Here is a 6994-nt window from a genome sequence, read left to right on the forward strand (position 1 = left end):
TGAATTAGGGATCGTACTGCGTGTTGGCGTTGAACGCCCGATATTCGGCGGGTTCTGTACCCGGCCAACGCGCCTCCCCAAACATCGGACTCTTGAGACTTGAATCCATTTCGTAGTAATAATAAAAATATGAGTTTCGAGAGTCAAATCGTGAAATGAAACGTTACAAATGAAGGTAGGGTAGGGGTATTTATACAAAAAATCAAAAACGCGTGCAATCGTCTGCGACCATCGTCCGCCGATCCCGCAATGGAGCGCCCGATTGCCTATCGTCCGCGGTCATTGTCCGCCGAGCCCCCACAATGGCGCGGACGATAGGCCATCGTCCGCGACGTAGGGCGCGGACGATGCATCGGGCGCGGACGTAGAGCGCGGACGATGGCGGGCACCCACAATGTGGGCATCGTCTGCGCCCGAGGACGGTGGACGCCATTGGGATTGCCATCGGGCTCCCCATTGCGGGTGCCCTGAGATACAAACTCCCATTTCCGCCGCCATCCACTCTCATCTTCTTCCTACGCCGCCGCCGTGGTAGGAAGGGAGAACGCCGCCGTCTGCAGTGCTTCGAAATTTCACGACCCTACGTAACTCCTAACTCCGATTTCTTCGCTTATTTTCAATCATGAAATCGCCGCCCGATTGACTCTTCTTAGCTAGAAGCCTCGATCCAAATCAGAAGAGCAATCTATTTTTCGAGTTTGTATTTTTGTTATGTTAATGCTAGAGGCGTCACATATTAACCGCCCGATCATTGATTCATCGCCCGAGTGACTTTGCCTTAGTTTGTTTTGACAATCAAATTTCTCTTCTCGATATTAGGGTTCTGAATTTAGAGGGCTGAAATAAGGAGGCTGTAAATATTTATACACGGCTCTGTTGATTTAGAGCCTAATTTGAAGTGAGTTGAGCCACATTTTCAGTTTTTTTTTTCGTTATTGTTGAACCTGTTGTTGTTATCTTGTTTAATTGCTTATACTGTTTAATTGGAGGTTTGTCTTGTGGGAATCATACCCTAATTATGTGTATATACATTTCGTTAATTGTCTGATTTCTTAATTGCTGAGGAGTCGTTTGAACAGAGTCACTCATTATAACATTTTTTGCAGATAGGGTGCTGATATAGTTTGAACATAAATATGCCTCTCTATGACTGCATGCTTTTGTTAAAACCCACTGTACCAAAGGAAGCCCTCTTTGATTTGATTGCGCGGGTGGGAAAGCATGTTTACAGAAGAAATGGAGTGGTGACTGATTTGAAATCCTTAGGAACTGTTCAATTGGGTTATGGAATCAGAAAACTGGATGGGCGACATTATCAGGTATATTCTGCTCACGTTTGGCATGGTTTGATAAAAAATGGGTAAGATGTAAAAAATCAATTTTGTTTAATAGGTAATACTTCATTCAGTTCAGACTAGAATTTCAATCTGAAAGTGGACATATCAACCGAAGCCTGTCTGCCATGTTTGACGTGTATCATTTCATCAACTTGAACTTGTCGTTTGTGAACTATATTAATAAAAAGTTTGTAAAAACATTGATAATATCAAAAGCTTACATTGCATTTATAGCTAATTGAATGTTCATGAACTTTTAGTTTCTAGCCCTAATTATTTCAGGGTTTGCGGTTTTGACTTGATAAAATTAGTTCTGATGTGTTGGATTTGGTACAATTCTGTATTATTTGCTTAAGTTATATGCTAAATTGTTGAAAGTTGACTGCTTTACTCAACATTGTGTAGTGCTGAGACTGGCTTATGTTCTTCCTGCATTCTTTTCCTTACATGACGCTGTCGAACTACCGTGCTTGTTCTGGAAGTAACAGATAACATCTTACTCGAGCCTGGGTTATATGAAACTTGTCAAGACATGTCTTCTTTAGTTGCTATTACTTTGAATCTTATCATCTGTTAGATCTTTTATTGATGTGGAGAAAAGCAGCGTTTCTACGCCTATCACTATGAACATTAAGATGTGGGTACATACTTGTTTTCCTCATCTTAATTTCTTTTCCATCTTCCCCACCCCTTCTCTTTTCTCAGTAAAGGCCCCTTATAAACATTTTTCAATAGCCAATTTTTTATATTGTGTATCATATATTGCATATATATGATTCATCGATCTTTTCAGTGAAAATACTGCTTGTTGACAGAAAAGACAAATGTTCAGACAGAATCAATTGTTATATGATGCAGGCCAACTGCTACAGATGACTATAATGACACCACCTAGCATAAACTCTGAGTTATACTATCTGAACAAGGAAGACCGCTTGCTCCGTTGGTTACTGATCAAACACCGTGACATTTAATTCAAAGGGGGCTCAACGCGTGAAGTCGATATCGCAACTGAGCTTAGAGATCTCAAGAGTGTTTTGAACGATGGCAACATGAATATTGAAGAGGATGACGACGATGATGATGACGAGGTGCAATCTGAATCAGGAGAAAGCATGAATTAGAGATGGTTAGTTCTTGATGGTCTTCTCTTTTTGGTGTGGGTTTCATTTAGTAAGACCAACTGAAACTCTAGCGTGATAAAACGAAATGTGCAATCGCATTTTATTGGATAAATTGCCAATCTATACTTGTCTGGATATAGCTGTTGCTGCAATTTGTGCTTCTGTATCAAAGGGAGATGTGGAAAGTGATTGGTAGGGATTTTGCTATGTCTAAGTAATTGACTTTTACGTTTCAATATTTAGAATATATTTTTCGGATGGAAAAGCAGTTCATTTCATAATAGTAGTATTACATTTCCGACATAGGAATTATTATACATATTAATATAGATGGAATGTTAATTTTGGCGATTGTATAAAGCAGCAATCCCCTGGATATCATCTTGATCCAAAGTCTTAACCACCCCTGCTCCAATTCTCGAGTACATGATTGCTGTCTCGTGTGAGCTATGCCCCAAACCAAGAAGGTGACCGATTTCATGTGCAGCAACAGTTTCCAAATGGAAGGCATTGGCATTTTGGGCAACGGACCACTGCTCGTCGGCATCATAATGGAATCTGCCATCGGTTGGTGCAAACGCATGAGCTAGGGTTCCACCGGGGCCATCAAAACGGGCACTGTCGCCATGGTTTCCCCGGTGAAACCCTATAACTATGTCAGCGTTTTCACCACGTGAGAAGGAGAAATGTGTGGCACTTTCCCATTGTTGGAAGGCACGTGCGACAGGATCGACGGCAGCCAGCCGGGGGAAAGTTCGGTGATAGGCGGTAAGTGAGATGCGTTTTAGTTGGTGGCCACCTAGGGTTATTACGAAAGAAACTGTAGTGAGAGACTGTGTGGATGCTACGACTCGTCCTGTTTTGGGGTTGTGTTAAGGGTGTTTCCCTTAATAAGCACCGGCGGCGAGTTTCGGTCGGCGGTGGAGATAAATTTCCGGCAACCAATAGGCTCGGCGGACGTTGGCCGAGTTTCTGTGCGCGGGAGTCGCTCCCGTCGGGCAGATAACTCGGCGGCTGATAGAATACTCCGGCGTCCAATTATGATCGGCGGAGGGAATCCAAAGTTAGGATTGGAAAACACAGTTATCTTTGGTGGAGAAAATATTTTCATTAATTGATTGAATAAAATGATAACAATCTCTCATATTTATAATACTCTAATACTACTACCCTAACTTATTGAACAAGAAACAAATATCTAAACAAATATGAAAAAGATACGGTAAATCAAAATATAACTAAATAATTGGGAGGTAGGATCGTATCAACTCCCCACGGTTGAAATCCACATTGTACTCAAGGTAGGAACCATAAAACCATGAAGAGAGTTGAAAGTAGAAACTTTGGCGCGGTATCTCCTCCTGGATCAAATGCCCACCGAATAGTTGTGCGTCTCCCTTCATCATTTCCACCCAAAATCACCAATAGAGAACCGTGTTGGGTATAAGATATGGTGGACACCCCCGCCACATTGTTGTCGTGACAATTCAACGCTAAGATGAAAAGTTTTGCCACACCTCCATGAATGCTCAAACAGGACGTGTCATTTCCTGGAGGAATCAACCTTGCATCGGCGTCGAGCGACGGTAATCGAGGATTCATACTTGTAACATTACCGACATTCAAATCCACATAGACACAAACAAGTGCTTGCGAACATGAGTGAGCATCCCCTGTCTTACCCAATTCTTCTGCTTTTAATTTAAGCTCATCCTCAAACAACCTTCGCTTGTTTTCCATTTCCTCTTGATTGTCCTGTTTTTTTTATATCAAATCCAGCCTCAATGTCATCAACAAGGCTCTGATTCTCCATGCTCTCTTTCTTGTTCGGCTTCTCACTCAACATACAGAAATCTTTTTCTTTCGGCTCTAAACTAGATCGAAGGGCTTCGGCTTTATTTTCTTTCTCCAGCATAGTCGCTACATCATCTTTCATCTCCAATTCCTTATGTGTTGGAACACTAATATCATCAATCTTCTCACCATATGCCCCGACGAGCACTCGCAGCAGCGTATTGTCGGTCTTGACGATCTCTTCCAAGGACTCGTCATTTGGTACAACAAGATTAGTACCCCCATTGTGAGCAACGCTGTCGGGAACATCCTCAGCTAGATTATCATCCTCAATATTCTCCTCAAACAATGCATTCACGCGGGCGAGAAGGGCGGCTTGCTCCAATCTATAAATACTCAGTTTCTCGTTGTAATCACTTAGCGCGGCTAATTGGGCTGGGCAAGGCGAACGAACCATGAGATTGGGAGTATTGGGTAGACCACGCTGCTTCCCCGAATCAATAAACTTGTTGGACTGTTGTGGCCGGTGCGTGAAGCCGGACCGTGGCGGGGCAACGGCAAACAACAGAGTCGTGCCGTGACTCAGAAATCGGTCAGACTGCGGTGACCGGTATGTAGGCTGCTCGGCGCGGCCATTATGAAGATGTTGGAGTCGCCTCGAATACTCCTCAAAACCCTGTCAATGGGACCGCGTATGGGGTTGGTCGTGAAAGCGCCCCCGATACCTCGCGTTAGGATGTCGTGGAGGAGTTGGTCCATCTGCGAGCGGGAACGGCGATGGGTCTCGCCATGGCTGTCTTGCACTTCGATGCTCTCCCCGGTCGGGAGCTGGCTCAGGTCGTGGCGGAGCATATGATCTTCCGATACGACGATCCGTGGCATCCCACTTGTTCTCCAACTTATCAAACGCAGCCAGGATATGATCCAGCTTGGCATGAATCTCTTTGTCGCGTGCGGTCTCTGCTGTTCTAGGAATCGTCCAGCAGCTGTACCTGTCCGGTTGGTTGAGCGGCTGTTGTGGGTGGTCGAATTGCGAGGGCTCTCCTCCCTCGGCCTTCCAGGCTGCTGGAACCCGTTTGGGGGGCGGCTGAAAGCTGTTAAACCCGTGTGGCAGCGCTTTGCGATAGCGAAACTCCAGATCGGGCAGTGGCTGTGTATGCTTGTGAACGAAATGGCGATGGTGATTGTGTGTCATGATGACGGATCGAGGCGTGGATGTGGTGGATGATGATCGTCTGACTTCAATGCGGCAGGCGGGAATCCTTCCCGTCGGGCGTTGCAGAAGTAGAGTTGTCCGGCGGACAGGCGGGACTCGACAACCAAAGCAGTTGTTGTGCGCGGAATGGTTTCCGTCGGGCAGCGGTGTAGCTTCGGTTCGAGATGGTGGGAGGGTGAAATCACGATGAAAGCACCAATTGTTAAGGGTGTTTCCCTTAACAAGCACCGGCGGCGAGTTTCGCTCGGCGGTGGAGATTAATTTCCGGCAACCAATAGGCTCGGCGGACGTTGGCGGAGTTTCTGTGCGCGGGAGTCGCTCCCGTCGGGCAGATAACTCGGCGGCTGATAGAATACTTCGGCGTCCAATTAGGAATCGACGGAGGGATCCAAAGTTAGGATTGGAAAACACACGTTATCTTTGGTGGAGAAAATATTTTCATTAATTGATTGAATAAAATGATAACAATCTCTCATATTTATAATATTCTAATACTACTACCCTAACTTATTGAACAAGAAACATATATCTAAACAAATATGGAAAAGATACGGTAAATCAAAATATAACTAAATAATTGAGAGATAGGATCGTATCAGGTTGCATGTAGTTAGTGCCGTTGGCGATATCGGCCACCCCGCAACGAGGGGCCGTCATTTTCGCGATTGTTTCGTCATCTAAGATCCTTGTGGGTTTGATGTGGTAATTCTTTTGGTAGGTTTTGACTGCGGATTCTAGAATGTCGTCGAAATCATCGTCGGTAGCATGGGTTTTGTTCAGATATTTCAGATATCCGAATTTCTCCGAGGTAGGCTTTGAGCTCGCGGACCTATTTGGTGTTGTTTCCCTTATGACAACCTTTTAGATTGTTGATGAAATCAAAAGGTGATGATTTTTTGTGGTTTGGGGTTTTCGTCTTGGCATTGCCAATTGACGATAGTAGGAAAATAAGGAAGAGAAATGGGATGAGCTGAAAAGGCTTAATACCCATGATTTTTATAAGAATGGTTGTTTGATGCATGTTTAAGCTTTTATTATACCTATTTATAGGCATGCGTTACAGTGTGAAAGAATGATAAATATTCCACTTGTTAATTTCTAGGAAAAAGAATTTAGTTGTCGATTTTGTCTTTAATTGAATGACTTGACTAACTTCTATATGCAGATATGATTTCTATTTATGAATATTCAATGCAAAAAAGCAAATCTTAAGTTACAATACTAATTCATTTTCAGAGTTAACGCAATGATAAAGTTGTCACAAACCGATCACCAACTGTGTTTACGAAAATTATAGTATCATTAATTTCGACTAAGTTACCCAAGGGTTTAAATTAACAGGACTAGAAATTGAAAACAATTTACTATTATTCAAATCTAAGAATTGATATGCAGAGTGCCTTATTGTGAGCGACAAGCTTTAGAGCATTGGCAATGGAGGCCGATCCCCCGAGGCCATGATTGGCTCCAGGATCGGCCCTCATTGTGAAAAAAGGGGCCTGTCATCGGTCAATGTCACCTCA

General features: G+C 43.7%; 1 long non-coding RNA gene and 1 pseudogene across 2 annotated transcripts; one reads left to right on the forward strand and one right to left on the reverse strand.

Annotated features, from left to right (window-relative positions):
- The first annotated feature begins 475 nt into the window (after positions 1-475).
- LOC121803516 lies at positions 476-2501 on the forward strand. 2 transcript variants are annotated; one of them, XR_006051040.1, is made up of 3 exons: positions 476-584; positions 1107-1319; positions 2196-2501. It is a non-coding gene; the product is annotated as an uncharacterized LOC121803516 (long non-coding RNA). The 2 variants fall into 2 exon arrangements; XR_006051041.1 differs by lacking the exon at positions 476-584 and adding an exon at positions 841-898.
- A 298-nt stretch (positions 2502-2799) lies between these two features.
- LOC121803923 lies at positions 2800-6463 on the reverse strand (annotated as a pseudogene).
- Between the last annotated feature and the right edge of the window lie 531 nt (positions 6464-6994).

Source organism: Salvia splendens, chromosome 5 (genome assembly GCF_004379255.2).
Source record: "Salvia splendens isolate huo1 chromosome 5, SspV2, whole genome shotgun sequence".
NCBI lineage: Eukaryota > Viridiplantae > Streptophyta > Magnoliopsida > Lamiales > Lamiaceae > Salvia > Salvia splendens.